The sequence below is a fragment of the Tachysurus vachellii genome, chromosome 19 (genome assembly GCF_030014155.1).
Source record: "Tachysurus vachellii isolate PV-2020 chromosome 19, HZAU_Pvac_v1, whole genome shotgun sequence".
NCBI lineage: Eukaryota > Metazoa > Chordata > Actinopteri > Siluriformes > Bagridae > Tachysurus > Tachysurus vachellii.
Genome location: NC_083478.1, coordinates 5,198,179 through 5,218,442, shown reverse-complemented (window position 1 = coordinate 5,218,442; position 20,264 = coordinate 5,198,179). Strand labels below are relative to the sequence as shown.

General features: G+C 38.2%; 1 protein-coding gene across 1 annotated transcript in view; it reads right to left on the bottom strand.

Moving 5' to 3' along the window:
- Nucleotides 1-20,264, bottom strand: part of znf385a (zinc finger protein 385A) — a 56,739-nt gene that overhangs the window by 26,065 nt on the left and 10,410 nt on the right. The window lies entirely within an intron of this gene.

The following is a 20,264-nucleotide window of genomic DNA, read 5'->3' as shown; positions in this document are numbered from 1 at the left end:
ATGTGAGAACATGATCATTCGAATGTAAACAGGTTTGGATTGGAGATTCTGAAATAAGGTCCAGGCATTCAATGTGTAGGGATTAAATGCATACATTAAGGTTGAGACACAATTCAAAAAACACTATCTGTAATTGTATAATGTTTATTGCTACAAATATCCATGTCTGTAATGAAATTTAATTCCGAAGTTGGTGTGGCCCAACTCAGAAAAGATGTATATTTTTTTAAATCTCACCTTTTTCATTTGTATTAATTTATTTTTCTTTGTAATTGCCAACCTTACCAAGACCTTGAAAAAAATCTACATTGCCAGCCCATATTTGTATCTGTTCATCCCAATAAATGTATTTGTATTTGATTACATTGTCTATGGTGCCTTACATGGAAATGTAAGAATGTCATCAAATATTCCAAACAGAATTCTGATTTGAAAAGAAACGTTCAGACCTCAACGAAAAATCAGCATATCATTGTGATTCCTATGTCCTTGTCTCACTAAGCCTCTCACTCTCTCTCTTCATCCACTTCCTCACTCTTCCAATCTCTTCTGCACCTTCTCTCTTTTCCTCACTCTGTCTCTCTTCATTAATCCCCTCCACCACTGCAACCTTGTGGATAAGTTTCTAAAATGAGCTGCTCTCCAGAATGCAGCTTTACCAAGTAGTTACTTAAAGCTGCTTAATTTTCACAGTTGGATTTTCCTCGCCTCCGGTTCCCAGGAGTCCTAAATCTTTTCTTCTCTTCTGGGTTGCTCTCTCTCATCTCCACCTCTCTATTTCTCCCAGACATTTTCTCCACTTCATTTTTTTCCTAATTTGTTTGTCAGCCTCTTTTTTTTATTCTACAGTGCACATCTCAGACGGGTTTCTCAGCAAGAGCCAACAGTGGGTAGGGCGGGGTAGAAAGCCTGGGCCTGCTGGGAATGCTTCTGTCACTGAAGGTAGCTGACAGGATGTGATGAGAAGAGAGGAAAAACTGGTAGGAAAAAGGAGAGGAGAGCAAGCTGTGTTTGAAGGGAAAAATGTGTTTGTTCGATGCTGTACAATTTCAGGTTATGGTTATGTGCTCATCATGTTCCTTTTCTGTTTTGTATACTCAGGCACAAATAAGTCTTTGCTTCATTAAGTGATAGCTAGTTTGCAGACCTGCAGGTCAGTATACACACAGCACATGAGAAAGGAGGTGGAACAGAGAGAAATCAGTGGTGGATATAGAACTGGAAAGCAAAAGAAAGAAAATCTTGGTGATAAAACAGACGAGAAAGCTTGTGAATAATGCTTAATCTCTCGTTAACAAACAAAACATTTTGTCCTTTTTTCACAGGCAAGTGACCGGAGGCTGTATCCTCACAGTTGCTGAAACCACTGTGTGGCTTTTTGCTTAGGTTTGCGCATGTGGGTATGTTGGATGGTGTGTAGAGTGTGTGCATATGCGTGTATATATATATATATATAATATATATATATATATATATATATATATATATATATATATATATATATATATATATATATATATGAAGTAAAGCTAGATTTGGGGAAAAAAGTTCAACATTCAGAATAAAAAGCCAAAAGTAATAAAAACTATTAGTGTCTATCATTATTGTCTCAGATAATAGATCTGTAGTCATAGCCATCCAAGACCAGGTCTTAAAGGGTCAAGGCAAGTCAAGATCAAGTCCAAATGGAAGCAAGACAGAATGAAACTGAGACCAAAAGCCATTAAATCGGTTTCAAGCCCAATCAATCGTCTAATTTACAGTAACTAGTTGGCTTCATTATGCATTGTGGCACATGATTGTCTTCAAGAGTTTCAAGAGTATTTCAGGAATTATTTTGTGCATGCGGAAGAAAAAAATATATTCACAAATCCTCAAGTTAGACCAAGGCATATTTATCAAGGTTGAGGCTTGAGACAAATGGCAATAGATTAAAGACATGTCCAAGTCTAAACAGATGACATTGCGTGACTGGACTTGAGTCTTGAGACTCTGTCCTTTGTATGCATAACTACAAGTGGTAAAATATGTTCTCAAAGTCAAAAGTACAACCTCCGGATTTGTAAAATCGTTAAAGGATGGAATTATCTTTGTTCATTAGTAATATGTCACATCTGATTATGGCACCATGGAAACCCAGAAATGTTCCTTGGCTCTAAGAAATAGCACAATCTCCTGCAGGTGTAGCAGAGGAAACACAGCTGCAGGTAATGAAGCAAAGCAGTGGAAAAGGGAGGAGTTTATCTTTGTGTGTGTGTGTGTGTGTGTGTGTGTCATGACCAGCCTCTGAGTGCAGTTGTCCTTACAGTCCCAGGAGTCATAATATGTTTGACAGTGCAACACAGCCACAGTATATAAATCAGGTCCCTTCCTCACCCCAGTGTATAATTACATCATTAAAATTAAAGCACCCTTTCGAGACCTGGTCCTCACTATAAATCACATTTGTAAATGTCCATGCAGGCATTTGTGAGAGATTATATACAGTACAGAGCTTAAGTGCAATATAACACGTTTGTACACATCACATGAAAACATAAAATAAACTCTTGTGTAATGTCATGATAGGTGGATTAGGTTTTAATCATCAGCAACATTACATACAATAACAAAAAACATGTACATAATCACATGGACAGCTGTCCCAGATCAAAGTGTTACACATCCATTCAAACAAGAGTGCTGATTAGCCATCACAGCATGATCAGATGCTCTGCTGAAAGACAAACAGCCTTGATGATGATACTGTGGTCTTAACAGCCTCATCAAACCTCCACAGAGTGCACGTAGCTATGTTGTTGTGTCTCAGGATCTAAAGCCTCCCTTAGCTGCCCCAGAGAACCTGATCAGGGCCGTGGGGTGAATGATGGACAGGGCTATCTGGGGAGACAGGGAGGGGGACGGTGCAGCATTTGGAAGTTGATAAAACTTTGTGACATGCCAGGAATCCTGCAACACATGCAGAGGGCCATAATCACGCCTTTTAAACAACCCTCAGTGCAGGGACCGTGCCAGTGACCACAATATTACAGCCAACATAGTGTTAGTGTATACTAGTACAAACATGGCAAGAGGAAGTGGTTGGAGCTAATGTGAATATTTGAAAAAGCTGGAAGGGGGATTGAGGTGCTGGGTGCGAATAATAGAGGGTTGAGTTTGGGAAAGAATAAGCAGACATAAGAGCAAGGAGAAGATCATAGTTACAGGAAAGCAATTCAAACTCAAATGACTCTATTTAATTCTGAAAAATGGGGATCGGTCTTTTAATAACCAACACTCACTACTTTGGTGCATTTGTTATTCAAACTGATCTTGTCAACTGAACTAAAATGGGATGAACACATTCATTCATTCATTCATTCATCTTCTACCGCTTATCCGAACTACCTCGGGTCACGGGGAGCCTGTGCCTATCTCAGGTGTCATCGGGCATCAAGGCAGGATACACCCTGGACAGAGTGCCAACCCATCGCAGGGCACACACACACACTCTCATTCACTCACGCACTCACACACTACGGACAATTTTCCAGAGATGCCAATCAACCTACCATGCATGGCTTTGAACTGGAGGAAACCGGAGTACCCAGAGGAAACCCCAGAGGCACGGGGAGAACATGCAAACTCCACACACACACAAGGCGGAGGCGGGAATCGAACCCCCAAACCCTGGAGATGTGAGGCGAACGTGCGAACCACTAAGTCACTGTGCCCCCAAAGTAATCATGGAAGTGGTAAATAAAGTAAAATGGTGAGATTTCTGATATCGAAGAAATTTAAGAATTAAAAATTTATCAATAATTCATATGCAGTTAAATACAGTGGGTCTTTTGGGATTCTTTGAATTTTCACACTGTCTTGTTTCTTGTGATTGAGTGGTTTGTTCAAATTAGTGCCCTCAGGGGCAACAAAGCATGGTTTTTAGACATGGGGTGGCAAAGGGCCAAGTTACACAATACGTGAAATCAAACTATACATCCAAATGTATATGAACATCACACCTATATATTACGTGTTGCCACAAATTTTGAAAGCACCCAACTGTCTAGAAATCTGTGTGTTTTTAGAATTAAGATTACCAATTCAACCTATAGCTCAATAAATTCTAAGTTTCATCTGCTAAATGGTTGAACTGGTCAAGATATATTAAATACTAATGGATACATAGAAGAATACTATATATATTTAAAAGAGCTTTTGTCTTATTCACCATGTTTCATGTTTTCATTAATAAAAATCAGGTGGAGACGTAGTGTACACATTTTTGAAAATTTTGGACTCAAAGCTGTAAAATGTGATGGAGAGATATGACAGAAAGACTTGGTCTGCCTATATAGTAATCTATGAGATGTCAAGCATGATGGTGTGGAAGGAAGTATACAGATCAAAATTGAAGCTTTGGAACCTGATCTGTTTCAGCAGATTGTACAGATGAGGAACTACAGTAAGGGAACGGGATAGGTCTATGCACTACAACATCGCTCTCTTCAGGCAGAGGTGGAGAATGAGATAAATGTCACCGGCACCACTATCAGCAGGCAGATAAACAGTATTGTGGTAAACAACTCTAAATTTCATTACAAAATAAAACTTGGACACCACTAAAGATCACATTCATTGTAATGATTAACAGGCAGTTTGTTCAGAGTGGATTTTTCCTTTAAGTCTGCCAGTCCAGTCATTTGTCCACATTTCACAATGCCCCAAACTCCAGGATGGTAGCACAGGACTTGGCCATGCTGTTCTGTTCAGTTCAGCAAATCATTATGTGAATAGTTTTGTTCTGCTGGAATCTGGGAGCTGAACTCCTCAAACACTCACTGTGTTGCTGTAGTCTCTTTCTTAGTCTCTATCCACATCAGAGACAAAGAGCTAAACAAGAAATATTTAATACAAAATGAGAAAAACCAATGAGAGATGGAAAAAGAGTGATAATTTAAAGAAAATAAAGGAGGATGGCAGAATTTTTTTTTTCTGTGGAAGAATAAAGAAGAATAAGAATATTATTCCCCCCATGCATCCCTGAGAAAAAACTAGTATACAATTAAGTGTGGACTTGAAGGAGAACCTCGGCTCAGGGTGCCATTTGCTATGGGGTTATGGGTGGGTGTCCTGTTTCCTTGTCATTTTCAAATTGCCCTGTCAGGAAACAGAGTTTGGTCATTTCTTTCACCAAAATGAAATGAAGCACATAATAACACTGGCAAATTAAAGTGATCTTCGAATCAAATGAAATAAAGGCAAAATTTTCAAACAGGTTTTTATTGTACTAGGTTCAATCACCTGATTTATACTGTACTGTACACGCCAATGACACTTCACCCAAAAGAGCTAAATGGCTCACAAAGGAATGGATGAGATTCAAGAAAATAAGAGATACTGGATGTTTACGTCATTTGGCAGACGCCTTCTATCCATATCGACTTACAGAAGTGAAAGGGCATTACATTTTACATTTATCTCATTTACACAACAGAGCAGTTGAAGGTTAAGGGCCTTGCTTAAAAGCTCAACAGGGGCAGCTAGGCGGTTCTGAGATTTGAACTCATGACCTTCCAATCAGTAGTCCACTGCTGTCACATTGTTTTTGCACAAATTCTGTATTATTCATCAATAAATGGAGTTGTAAATCAACTGAGGTTTGGGGAAAAAAGACCATGTGTGAAGCTTAAAAAGAAAGCCTTTATTATTGCTATGCATTACTGTGGAATTCTTTTCTTCAGAATTCCACAGTAATGCATAGGGTCAGAGCCCAGGGTCAGAGCACAGGGTCAGACATGATACAATGACGCTTGCATCATTAGAGATGAACAAAGCAAAAACGGATGACCAAGGTACTCCAGTCAAACAGCCGAAGAGAGGAACAATGTGGGGCCAGGAAGTCCGTTGTAATTACTGGTGCAGTGTACTATGGTAGGCAAGTAACACCTTTCTCACTGTTCAAAAGACCGCTGTAAGCAGGAACATTTGGTGCATGTTTGAGACAGCAATCAGCAAGGGAAAAGATGTGTTCACTCATCATCATTATTTTACTACAGAATACACAATGGCTGTCTCTTCTGACAGTTTAATTATTAAAGGATGGGACTTTGAGCTGTGATATTCCTAACAAGAAACCATGCACAGTTAAATAGCCTCTGAATGGGAGAGACGTGGAACTCTTAACTATTATGCAGAGTAGGTCATTTCTTTGTTTTATGATCAGCCATCTAAAGACTAGAATCACTTATAGCGTCAAAAAAATAAAAACAATGCAAATGTAATGTGCTTGTTTAATTTTAATGCACACATGCAAGTGTGACTTTATACATCCACAGATACCTAGGTAACTTCTCAATGTAAATTAAAATATTATTATTTACTCATTATTAGTATTACTATTTATTCCTTAAGTATTCAAAAAAGAGAAATATATACAGTACACTATGCTGTTGTTAGTAAAGGTGTGTGTAAGGTGTGTGTATGTTACATTTATTGTAATATTATAACATGAGTAAAACATGAGTGGAACCTGTGATTTAGCACTAGTTATAGCTGTAGAGCTTTGATGGTGTTTCAGACTACAGACTATTAAGATTAGCACAAATTACTGTTGAATCCTTTAGATCTCCTTCCCAAGCTCATTAATACCTGTGTCCTTTCAGGTGTCCCATCCTTTACAAAATCTGACACAGCAAATAAAATTCAACAGTAGATCTGCTTTATAGTCCAGACACCATGCCATTTCTAGGCCGCTAGTTCTCTCATGTCTGTAGCTGTCTTGTGCTCAGCTGTGGCTCAGGCTGGAGGAATATCTCATTCATTTAGCTAGTTTAGAGCTAATTAGCATAGCACCAGCACATCTCTGCTTTGTATTCAATCACCGTCTCTGCACAGAGGTAGGGGAGAGCCAGAACCTTCACCTGACCACCTAGACCATACGTCATCCAAACAAACCCTCCAAACTAAACCCTGCTGCTGTGTCATTGTGGCACTCCATCTCACAAAAACTCTGCATGGACTGAACCTGGATAGTGTCTTCTTTCACCTGCATGAATACCGCTGCTTCATGCTGCATTCCTGGGTTGCAGATTTACTGCAGCACATCTGTTATGAGTGCGTGGGTCAACAACACATAAAGCACTGCAGGCAATCCCATTACCTCACTGCCAGCACATAAAAGCCATACCAGGCCTCTAGAGAAAGTTCCTCATTAAAGATGTACATTTAATTAACTGGAATCCTTGGAACCGGTTTCAGAAAGTCCTCACAGATGCTTATCCTCACAGCCTCAAATGTGCGTCTGAGTTCAGAAAGCATTACTGCCCATTAAAAATAATAACAGAAGCATTAAGTAATGCAAGCTATAAAAACTATGATGCACACAATGAGACTGTTGTTGGATTGCAATTATTGATGTGGAACAATTGATATTCAATGTGCCTCCTGAGTGTTTTCTGAAATTCTTCACGCTAATTGTTTAGCAGGAAGAGTATTTGAAATATATTGACTGTTATTCATATTAAAAAATTAAGCCAAATGAACATAAGGACAATCTAAGTCTGTTTACAGGTTTATTGAATAAGTATGATACTCTTACATTTGTTGTGCTTCCAGAAGTTTCTTTCTCAAATGTTCTCCATTTTTAGTGTGTAATGATAAAATAGGATCAGATGGAGTGAAACCCATGTGCAGAGAATTATCTGAAGAAACACAGGCAATATTAACCAAAAAACACAATGCAAGTGCAAAACCAGGAAACAGGCACAATAATCCAAAATACCAACAAAGCAGTCTGTGGAGCAAACACATCCAAATCGCAAATACAAGGAGCAAAATCAGAGAAAACAGAACACTAGATCATACACAGAAAGCAAACATCGAATATATTGAATATTATTAGTGATTATTATATTGAATTAAAATATTAAAGAAATATTAGAGGAAACCTTTAAGACTCCAGATGACATTTTGAACTAGCAATCTGCAAAATAATAAAAGTGTCAAGATCTATGATTGTACATAAATAAGCGTCTTCAAGCAAACTTGAATATCATAATATTACTAACGTTAGCTATCATCGCCAACTGGCTAGTTTACTTGCTCTGCAAACAGTAGCCTCATTTCGCATTGTCATTATCAGTTATTTATTTCAAACTAACAAACATGTCAAGAAAAACCTTATCAGTTATGCGATCAATTACATTAAACATATTAGCTAGCTAACCAGTTATCAAGCAGTGGCTAAGGCTAAAAGTTTTCAGCTAGAACATTTTCACAAAGAACTGTATAAAATGAGATAAATTAAGAAAATGAGAAAAGAAAATGTTTTGTTTATCCAATTAAATGTAGCTTTTAGAATTTTCAAGAAAATTCTGTAGTCATTGTATGGTACGTTTTTTCCCCCTATGTTTTATTTGAAAGGATTAATTTACTCTCTGTACTAGCTGCTCTATATTTGAATTAAATCCTAGTTACCTGGTCTTTAATGTCTTCTACAGTTTCTGGAGACTAACAATGGGTATAAACACGAGCCCTGGATGTTCTTTACATACACAATATAAAGAGACACCCTCTCTCCAGGGCTTAAAAATAAATCTAGGTTGTGTACACTAGATTTTTTTTTTTTTTTTAGTAAATCCTGTACTTGTCTATTCTTGTATGTGTATCTTTGACATTTGCTGGTTCCACAAGCACTTCACTGGAAGTAAACTGGGAGTAATTCTGATCACACCTAAGAGGTAGGGGGAAAGACATGGCCAACAGTATGTCTAAGTCTTTAATGATTCAGAGACATCCAAATTTGGGGTGTATATATATATATATATATATATATATATATATATATATATATATATATATATATATATATATATATATATATATAAAATGAGAAGTTAAATGCTGTTTGAGCATGTCAGGCATGGTCAGTACTCAGTTACTCAGTTACAGTTACATAACCGCAGCACTAGTCAAAATTGAATCACAATATTTCTGCTTTCAGGTATATAGATTTATAGACACCGATCTTCTCTTTCCTAGTCCGAGAAAATAATAGCACTGAATGAACTTTATTGCAGCGTCAATCCAGCTCTCTAGATATTCAATCAGTGATTATTACAACCTGGTGTACTGAATGATTCATTCGACTTGGCCTGGTTCTTCATGAATGCATTAGCATAGACCTACTTTCATATGTATCTACGGTACTGTACAAAAGTCTTAGCTGGCGTTTTTTTTGCATAACTTCTGTTTCGTATCTTTGTTTTATACACTATACAGCTAAAGGTTTGTGGACACCTTACCATCACACATACTATTCCAGATTTATTCCCTCTTTTGCACTCAACTCTTCTAAGAAGGGCTTCAACTAAATTTTGGTTTGTAGAAATTTGTAATCATTTAGATAAAAAGAAATTAGTAAGATCAGATACTGATATCAGTTGAGGAGATCTGGGGTTCAGTAGGTGCTCCAGTTCATCCTAAAGATGTTCAGTGAATCAAGTTCTTGTAGCTCTGTGCTTTGTGCACAGGAACATTGTCATGCGGGAGCAGGTTTGTGCCTCTCAGTTCAAGTAAAGGGAAGTTGTGCTTCCTAATTATTGCCAACACTTTGGCGAAGAACCCTGTATGGATGCGATGGTGAGCTATCTACAAACTTTTGACAATGTAGGGTCCTGTATAGTATATTCAGCAGAAAAAGAAAAGGAGAAAAGCACATTTTAGATTTCCAAATATTTAGCAAATAAATGTTATAAACCTAGAAATATTTGGATGTCATTAAAGAACGTAAGTAAGTAAGAGGCCGGTTTTCTTTGATAAACTTAATAAAGGTTGATTTGCATATAAGAAAAACGAGAAAGTGCAATAGACAAAGTCTACTGATGCGATTTAAATTACAAAGTTAATTATTATATGCAGAACTGTATAAACAAAATTTTGTAATGCAAATATAATAATAATAATAATAATGTATGTTGATATAATACAGTTGCTCTGTAAACTCTGATTATTAGCATGTTATGGCATGTAATAGAGACGCTTTCATAATTGTGATTCCTAAAAGGTTATTTTTTTATTCTATATCCTATTCATTCATTACCTTTTTGCAATGCTGAACTATTTTGGATGTAATTAATTTGTTTTGTTTGCTAAGAAGCAAAGTGTCTTTTGTCCACAAGGAGGTGCTAGCATAATTGTTCCTACATGGCTAGATTATAAATAAAGTACTGTCCTCTCTAGAGTTTATCACTTTATTGTTTAATCAGTCTGTTTTCCTCCTCCTAACTTATGGCTCCCTGTTGTTTAAATTGCTTAAAACTTTAAGAAGCAGATCGTATTTCACTGGTACACAGTAAACCTCTAGAGTCAGGTTCTGGAGTATATGATGAATGATTCTAGATGAAGCAGGTTGGACTGTAAATAGTTTGCTGCCTCTTCAACATAATTTCATCTACGAGTTCCATGTGAATAGAGTTCAGTGCCTGCAGGTAAGTGAATGGGTTTGAAAATGAGTAGGAAGCCTGAAGCGCAGTTGAGAGCAGAATGAGTCTCAGCATGTTTGTCTTTAATCCCAGCACAAATCCATGTACAGGGTTTCTTCTGTGTGTGTGTATATGTGTGTGTATTTGAAAGTCAGAGAGAGAGAGACAGAGAGAGAGAGAGAGAGAGAGAGAGAGAGAGAGCAAAAAATAGACAGCAAGATATAAAATGTGTGTCTGTGCACACTGACAGACCTGTAAATTGTAAATGTCACTACAAATTATATACCTACATGAGATGCTGCATCACAATGGCTCTGACGTAATTTACCAGTGCTGTAATTTCTCTATTTTTTATCTTGATTTAATGCCTTTTTGAGGCATATCGTGAAAGGAAATCCCTATAATTCATGTATTCCTTCTACAAAAAACGTCAACAAAACATTAAAATAAAAAAATAAAAAAAGATTTTGAACAGTAAAATCTGCTGCAGTCCCTTTCTCAAAGTCTCAGTGTGCTGAAAGCAAACCTAGAAAAAACATCCCTGTAAAACATCAAGCAGATCTCTACATTTCCTGGGTTTGTCTCGTACTCAAAAAGACTAGCACATATAGCAACACGGATGCTATTTTAAGACATTTGGGCTGCAAACACCCACATATATGTGGATGAAATAATATATAGTATGCAGATTAGGTGTGTAATGATATCCTGGAGAGATAATAACATGACTGCAACTCAAAAGTCCCCACTGAGAACTGAGGCTTGATCTTGTAAGTAGGTGAATCCAGACAGTAAGGCTTTAATTACCAGTCTGTCTCTCTGTTAAATAAGTGTTGAGTCTGTCTCCTGGCATACAGGCCACCTGCACACAAGCTTTAGGAAGCTGCCCTAAGCTAAGCAATGTTTAGAAGTTTACAGGTGTTTTCCACATCTATGCCGTCCTTGTGTTGCGCCCAATCATAGGTTCTGCTTGTGTTTCCCAAGTTTAGAAGCAGATGCATACTTTAATCTTTTGATAAATCTGATAAGGGTTGCTTATCTCTGATCTAGGCTACATTGAGAGTAGTTCTGTCTCCCTCGCACCAGTGTGGAGCAACGTTGGTGGCATTTGTTATGTTTTTCAGAGTCTATTTCCTTCAATCTCAGGAATTCAGAGCAAAGCAGTGCATCGTGCACTGGCCAGTGATATACACTAGAGACAGGTCCACACAAGAAAATATAACAACTTGGAACATGCTCTGATTATACAGTTAGAGTTTTAGCAATGAAGCTTTTGTTAATGCATTAATGTCGAGTCAGATTTGGCACAAAGCACAATCTGTTTGGTTTTATTGGCATGTGAGGTTTGGTGGTTTTAACAATAAGTAGCCAAGAGATGAAAGATAATTATTCACTGGGTTGCATAGCCAGGTGATGTGTGGTTTTATTTATATGTAATTATATGAGATATATTATATAATTATTATAAGTATTTAACATGAGAGTAGTGATCACAATTAACTTAAAGCAAATTTGGTATCACTGTGACAGCTATTACATGATTATTATACATATAACCTTAACAGTAGTATATTATTTTAATATAAAACATATTAAATAGTAACAATTGTATAATTGTATACCTCACGGGATGTATTCAGCACAACCCAACATGCACTGTACTGTATAAGCAAACCCGTGTGTGAGTTCATACACGTACACACCAGTTTTATATTTCATGGCCTCAAGGTACCAGTATGTATTACAGTGAATACCTTTATTGTGTAGGTGCCATGTTTTAACTGTTCAAGAAAATACCATGGACCCAAACCATGCTAAAGTGCTGTAAAAGCAACAAATACATATTCTAATTATTCTGCATTAACTTCCACATAATATATTATTACTTTTCCATACTTCCTTCTCTCTACCTACTTCCTTACAGTTAATGATACTCAACTATCTGTCATTATTTCAGCATTTATTCTGTCTTCCAAATGATCTGAGTTTGGCAGGCGGACAGCTTGGCTGGTAAGATTATCTGCTTTTAGCTACTGCTTGTTCTTAGCTGTAAGGCTCATCTGATTGACTCAGTGAAGCCTGGAGTCTGCTGTGAAGCTCAAGGCGTTTCACTGACTGTGAAATGAGAATGATCCATGTCAAAGAAAGAGTGTGTTTAGGAACCTGTGCAGTTTATTCACACATTGTCATTATAGCTACTCAGTGGAGATTGTGAGAGTGACCAGCAATATTCTATTTACACAGTGGCAAATAACTAGTGTTGGTTCAACAACCAAAAAAGAAAAGAATTCTGGTGTACTGTACACATCAAGAGAAGGGTTGGATTACTGTAGGTGGATTAATTAGCATGCAGGGATGACTATCTTTTTTAGTATCAGGAACAAAACATAGGACTGGGCAGTCCATTTGAATTTTTACTTGCTCACTGGGATAACTATAAATTTATGATTGATCTGCTTCGGTTACAGATCCAATAGTTACAGCTCCACTCTCCTGTTTTATCTCTTGCTTTTCCTCATGCTTCAAAAACTTGAGCCATTTTTGAATTCCTTTTCCCTGCACAAGCGACAGAAACATTCCATCCTTGATCATTGTTGTGGAACAGAGCCACTCCTTCAACCCCTTCTTCCACCTGGCTGAGATTCGCCTGCAGGCTTTTCTCATCTCTCTGACCTCCACCCACCCTCCCCCAATCGTCTCATCTAACTTCTAAAAGTCAGGAGTGCACACCCAGACAAAACAATGGCCATCTTTTCTTTCCCACCCACCTCCTGAATGCCTCCTGCCTTCAGGTATGAAATCCTATCATTCAGCACAAATAGCTGGACTACCCAAATTCATCTAAGAGGCGGAGACAGAGATTCCTTTACAGATAACAGTTAGTGCCACAGGTAACACAATCCCCTCCTGCTCTGGCTATAAGTACTTTCTGGAAGCTTGAGAGTCCAACATTGTTGATCAGAAAAATAAAGTTAATTACAACGCAAGTCAACATAATCCACAGAATTTTATGAATCACAGAAAAGAGTATAAAGTTTTGTCCTTATTTTAAGAAGCAGGTTGTCTTTTATTAATATGTATCTGGTTGACAAATGAGTCCTTGGCACAAGATGCCAGTCTGTGTATGTGTGTCTATTCTATTAGCTTGAGTCCAATCTTGCTAAGTGCACTGGACCAAATGAATGTCACTTCTTCTTGGTATATGGCCACAAATGACAAGTCAGTTTTATATTGCATGCAGTAAGGGCATTTTACGTTGCTTTTTCTTTTATATAAAAAATGTTATAATAACACAGAATTTCTTTGAGAGATAAATCATTTAGCCAAGAAAAAAAGTGACAGTGAGGTTTCAACATTTTTCTGTAAAGCACAAAATGCTGGGGGATATTTGTGTGGGTGGGTGCATGTGTGTGTGTGTGTATGCTTTTTTTTGTTGTTTTTTTTAAAAACACAGAGCCAATCTAGGTTGGCCCTGAAACACATCTTTGAAAGTAAGCACCCCACAGCCAGCATGTAAGATAAAGGATCCTGAGCAGACTGGGAATCCTTGCTCGCTTGGCAGAAAGTTGCAGAGCTTTGTCACTTCATATATCTGAGGGGGAATACAGTTGTGCATATGAGCCCTTGAGTTTGCGTTTCACTTCCATTAATACACGGTTCCTAGCAGAAGGCAATAGTCTATAAATAGACCTTCTCTTTGCTTCTTCATACCCTCTAAAAAACAGATCCTCACCCCACCCCCCACCCACAAGGATAACGTTCTCATTTAACCTTGAGTGTATGCATTCTGTTTCGCTTCCTGCTGCACACATGCTGAGCCATAACGCCAGAACAACTGCAGCAGTGTATGCAAACATATTAGAAATGCATGCTGGCACACTCGTTACATAAGCTGGCTTGATATACCGTTTGAAAAAAAAAAAACAGGACAGGAAGGACAAAATAGAGATCGAATACCGAGTTAGTTTACACACTGTCATTGTTTACACCTAGATTCCATCTCACGCTTAATTTCTCTTCTCGTCTCCCCTTTCTTCGTCTCCTAAGAGCAGTGAAAATTAGAGTTTGACTAAGAGAGAGCAATGAAGTGATGCTGATTCTTTCTTGTTGTTATGATTTCTTTTTCAATGTGTGCGCTGCCCTCCCTCTCCTATACAAATGCCTGATTGAATGTGGCATTGTGTTAGCACGTAAAAGAGTCAGGAGTTCATCTGTGAGCTGCTGACTGGCAGCTGATATCATCTGGGTCAGTATTCAGTCCAGGAGACAGTCACTGGGAGTTTTGATTTCATAAGGTGGTCTACCTTTTACCCAGTAGAGTACAACAGACACATTGAAACAGTTCTACTGACATATACTGCATGGTTGTTGTTGCCTTCATGACACACACATACACACACACACACACACACACCTGGCTCTCTGCGTCAGCTCTGCAGCAGTGCTCACTGCCTGCCTGCATATCCGGACACCCCCCAACACTTCATCCTCTCTGCATCACTATCCCCCCCACCCACCACCCCTTCACAGTTCCCTGTACTCTTTCTCTAACTCTATCTTTGAGCCTCTGCAGTAAATGATGATTGAGCAAACACACTGAAGAGAAAAGCTGCAGAAAAGATGGTTATCCAGCCTCCACGTGTCCTGCATCCCATATCAGCCCTCCCTCTTTTCTTCTTCTTCTTCAGCTTCTCGATCTCTCCCTAGCTCTCCACTCTACAAGTATCTCACTTTCGCTTACACTTATGTCTTCTTCTCCATAACCCCTGATAATGGACTGATAAAATTGTGCTGGGTTCATAGGTGCTACATTTGCCCAAACCAATCCAACCAATCCTTCTCCCTTCCAACCCAAACAGTCCAATCCCAGTTTAACGAAACTATTCTATTTAATCTGTTAATCAGTCTAATCCAGACCAACTATGATACAACCATCTTGAAATAATTCAACCCTAAATTCCCTCAACTAGACTAATACAATCCAAGCATCCTACTCAGTTCTGACTCAGTACATCCATCCAACCCAAGTCTTTATCCTTACAAATCTATTAATCCCACATCAGTCTTACCTAATCCAACCACCGTACACCAAATTAACCAGATGTTTACATTTTCTCCCCCGGTCTAATGCATCTTACCCAACCTAACTACAGCCAAAACACCCGGTCCAATCCAATTCATCCATCCCTCATATGGAAATAAAAGTGTTAAATTAAGAACAGTAAGGAAGAAGTAAATAAACATAAATTTAACAGTATGTTAAGCCACATGTTAACATTATAAGTATGCAAGTCAGGGATTTGCAATAAAAAAGCTCATTCATTATGACAAAAAATACCAACCAGATCACTGCGAAATGGTTCCAGAATTAAAATGCTTGTTTGATTTATAATCTTATTTATTTATCCAGTTTCAAGAAAGCACAAGTCTAAACCTAAATATTTTATCAGGAGGACATAATTGCTGTACAGAAATTGTCACAGACTATAGTTTATAATCAGAAAATGTGCAACAGGCTCTAGTGTAATTTATCAGAGGATTGTCTGCAAAAATACAGCAGTACTGTATACTGGCTGACTGTTGTATCAGCTAGAATGCAAATAAAACAGTGCAATATACCAAATGCCTGTCCATACCTTTACATAAAAAGGCAGTAAACTAAACTAAGGGTTTTCTTTGACAATGTTTATGTTGTACCATTCTACCCCGATCTAACCATTCTACCCCATTCCAACCTTAGCTAAAGATTTTCCCCAATTTCAATCAACCTATTCTACTGTTCTTTTAACCATATTAAGTGATCCTACCCTTATCTACTAAGCAATCTGCCATATTCCAACATGCATTCCTCAGACTAGACAATCAGACCAGATGCTAGGCTAAGCCATTCTCTTTATGATCAGAGACTAATATAAAGCCATACTCAGGAGCAGTATGTAAATGCAGGAACATAGCCAGTGCTCTGGTCATTTGAATTGTCCTTTAAATAGAAAGGGATGGATGGTCGGAAACATGTATTGTATTGTTACAGTATGTTTCAGAGGACATTCAGTTTTATGGAGAAAGTGTTGAAAGCAGAAATAGAATTTAATGGAAACATTTGTGAATAATACTCAGGTGTTTTACTTCCATGTGCTGATTCAGGGCACATCTGACAGATTTGAGAGGATTCATGAGCTAGTATTTTTGCTTTTGAGGCATGGGCACTTGTAAAGCGGTCAAAGCTCTACTCTGCATCTTTCACTTTACATCTCTCAGCATGGCATTAAAGCATGGTTATAGTCCTTGATGCGAGAGTAATAGGTGATAACCAAAGGGGTCTTCTGACTGTGCCAAATGTACCAAGCAGACACCAGCCATCTCTCTCTCTCTCTCTCTCTCTCTCTCTCTCTCTCTCTCTCTCTCTCTCTCTCTCTCTCTGGCCTTTCTACACTAATCTTGCCACAATATCAATAATTTCTTACATTAAACCTGGATTAAGAGTAGAGAGCCAAATTTTACACTCTAATACAAGATGTCTTTCACATAAATGTTTATATGTTTGTGCTTTAATGAAATACATTTCTCTCCATTAGGGATTTTTTTTAATTAAAATATGAATATTCTAACCAGAAACACTGAAAACAAATAGAAATAGCAGCAGAAACTGTCAGTAGAATTTTCTTAGCCTCAGTATTTTTTTAATTAAAAAAAAAGGTTTCCAAACTATAAACAAATGAAAGGCTTAATTGAAATTATTGCAGCCTTGGCCAGACAGGTAGGATGAATGAAATAGACTTTCATCCGTATCTGATGTTATCGTTGTTTGCTTCCTGTAGGATCCCAGGCCTGTGCCCACCCTCTAATCTCAACCATTTGAGATTTCCGGTTCTAATTTGTATCTGTATCTGTTTAGAACAGATTGTCTGTTCAATCGAAATAATTTATTTGCATCCCTGATCTCTAGCCAGTTTAGCAAGCTTGTCTAAAAGAACACTAACCTTTGTGGAAGCAGTTGTTTATTTTATGTAATGATAATCAATATGCACGACACACACACATATACATATTATATATACATTACATTTTATATATATAAAATAACCCTCTGAGTGTGTTTTTCCCATTAATTCCCCCTTTTGCCTGCTCATATTCCATCTCGTCTTCACCTGTCCCAGTGCTATTTTGAGATCTGCAAGCAGGAGCAGCAAAATAGACAGCTTATTTCATCTCAGAGGTCATGCAGCTGGGTGGGCTGGATGCATGGATTCATTTGGTCATCGAAATTCAAGACACTTCCATGCTGGAGGACCTAGGACATCTAGTGAAATTAGCCTAATGACCAGACAGATGTGTATAGCCAGCAGGCAGGAGACAAGACATGAACAGTATGTTCTCTTTCCTATTCCCAGTGATGGAATGCAATTCTGCATCACTATCATTTCAGTACAGGGCAAAAGGAAAGACAGATTTGACACACTGGTGAGATGGACTTCAATTCAAAACAGTCTCCTTTTTGCTTTCATTTCTCTTTTCAGCCACCCCACCCCCCCTTCCCTCGCTTTCTCTCTCTCTCGGTCTCTCTCTCTCTCTCTCTCTCTCTCTCTCTCTCTCTCTCTCTCTCTCTCTCTCTCTCTCTCTCTCTCTCTCTCTCTCTCTCTCTCTTGGTCTCTCTCTCTCTTTCTCTCTGCCCTCCCTCCACAGATCTACCCATGTCTGTGATTGCGGCAGTGCTGGGTAGTCAGTTGGAAAATCCACTGATTGTTTCTGACAAAAAAAGAGAAGGGTGAGGGTGAATAGAGAAACACAGAGAGAGACAGAGAGAGAGAGAAATAAGAAAAGGAAAAATAATATAAGGTGAGAATGGCACATCAATACTAGAAAGAACACAGAGCACATAGTTGAAAAAAAGACTATTTGAAAGGTCACTGATTTTAAAAGATGAAACGCAGTTCCGACAATACGACCTGATGGAAATCCCCCAAAGTGAGCAGAGACCTTGTTACATGCTGAATTTGCACCATGCACGCTACATTTACTCCCACTACCTCTAGAAACAAATGAATCGTGATCATATAAAAAAAATGATAAGCACGTGCTCATTACCTTGTTTCGTTACAGTATCCATAGATGTCTGCAGAACTAAAAAGTGTAGCTATCTTCATCAGTCACTTAATTTTTTATTAATTTTTTATTTTATTTTATTATGACTAAATATCAAATCGAAGAAATCTAGCTAATTATATTCAAAAAAACACAAACCAATTTTTGACTAATTTAAACCACCATGACACTGATCAGGCAGATACTAATGATGAATGAAGAAAGGTCATTGTTAAATAATGTCACTGTTTATGAACATAAAAATAGCTTTCTGATTTGTTTGTTGTGTCAGTCCCAATGCACCACTAGTGTCAACCAGATGAACTTTCCGAGGAGCTTCCAAAAAACATTTAGTGTATATGTTTATAGAAGATGATTTATTTTTCTCTGAAAATTGTGTTTGTTTTTAGTTACATTTAGGGTTTTCTTGTCAGTGTATGTTGTTTTTTGATACTTATAGACATAACGCAGTAGATCAGCTCTCGCTCTCTCTCTCTCTCTCTCTCTCTCTGGTGTCTTAGGCTCCATGCTGTGAAGGTCATCCTACTAACAGCTATAGATTTCATAGCCATGCAAACTCAGGCAAAATTAGATACTGCCCTTGAGGGAAGGTTTGTCTGATACATCCACCCCCAGCAAAGGTGCTAAGACCCAATCCATCCATTTGAAGGTGCATGATAGTCACTCAGCATGTGTGTACTCTGGATACAGTTTGTTTTCTCTGTTGGTTTCATTTCACTATTAATGCAGTGATCTTATAGATGCTGTGAAAACAAACAGACATTCTGGAGAAAGTGTCTTAAACTTTCCGGATGAAGTAGATTAAATACATCCCAGAGCTGTGACTGAAATAGGCTCAAAACACAGCGGCAGTACTTTACAAAGATGCTGGATGAGTCATTCCAATTCTGTACCATTCAGAGTCAATATTCTCTCTCACTCTCTTTCTCTGTCTGATATCAAAGCCCAGGCTCAGTGTTGCAATAACCCACCACATCACTGGGCATCCATCATCCCAATTTTCTGTCCTTTATAGTCAAAGACACAATCATCACCTTTCATCACTGGGCAAAGAACAAGGAGCATTTTGGTCTCTAGTGGGGTTTGGGGGTTATATATAAATAACCTCTGAGAGTCTTACAGTGACACAGATAACATGGTGAAGCTGCGTGTTGATCTGGTGTTTGGTTAGAGAGGATCAGGTTGGTAGTAGAGAGCCAGTCTAGGTCAGATTTTATAAGATGTCCACTGCCTGCTGTGACCTTAATTTGTTCTGCCTCGAGTCGGCGGCCTGCAGAGGCACTGATGCACGTCGAGGGCACAAATGTACAGCTTGGATGGCAGATGTCTCCGAGTGTTGGTGTATTGTAACTTTGTTTTAACGTGTGTCCAAAGTGAGAGAGTAGTCTAAATGGATGTGACAGGAAGAGAGAAAGGAGTGGATGAAGCGGAGGCGGAGGGGTGAAAAAAAGAGAGCAGGATCCATCTCCCACAGCTAATGCTTTAATGAAGATGTGTGGCACTGTCTGTGCTGTGATTATTGGGGTGCTGCAGAGCCAAATCATTCCTTTCACCCAGGACTGAAATACTTACATATGGAATAAGAACAACAGAAGCGCAGAATCCACAAAACGCTTTTTAATTGCTACCACACAATAAATACACTCATTGTCCACTTATTAGGAACATCTACATACCTGTGATGTTTTTCAAATTTTA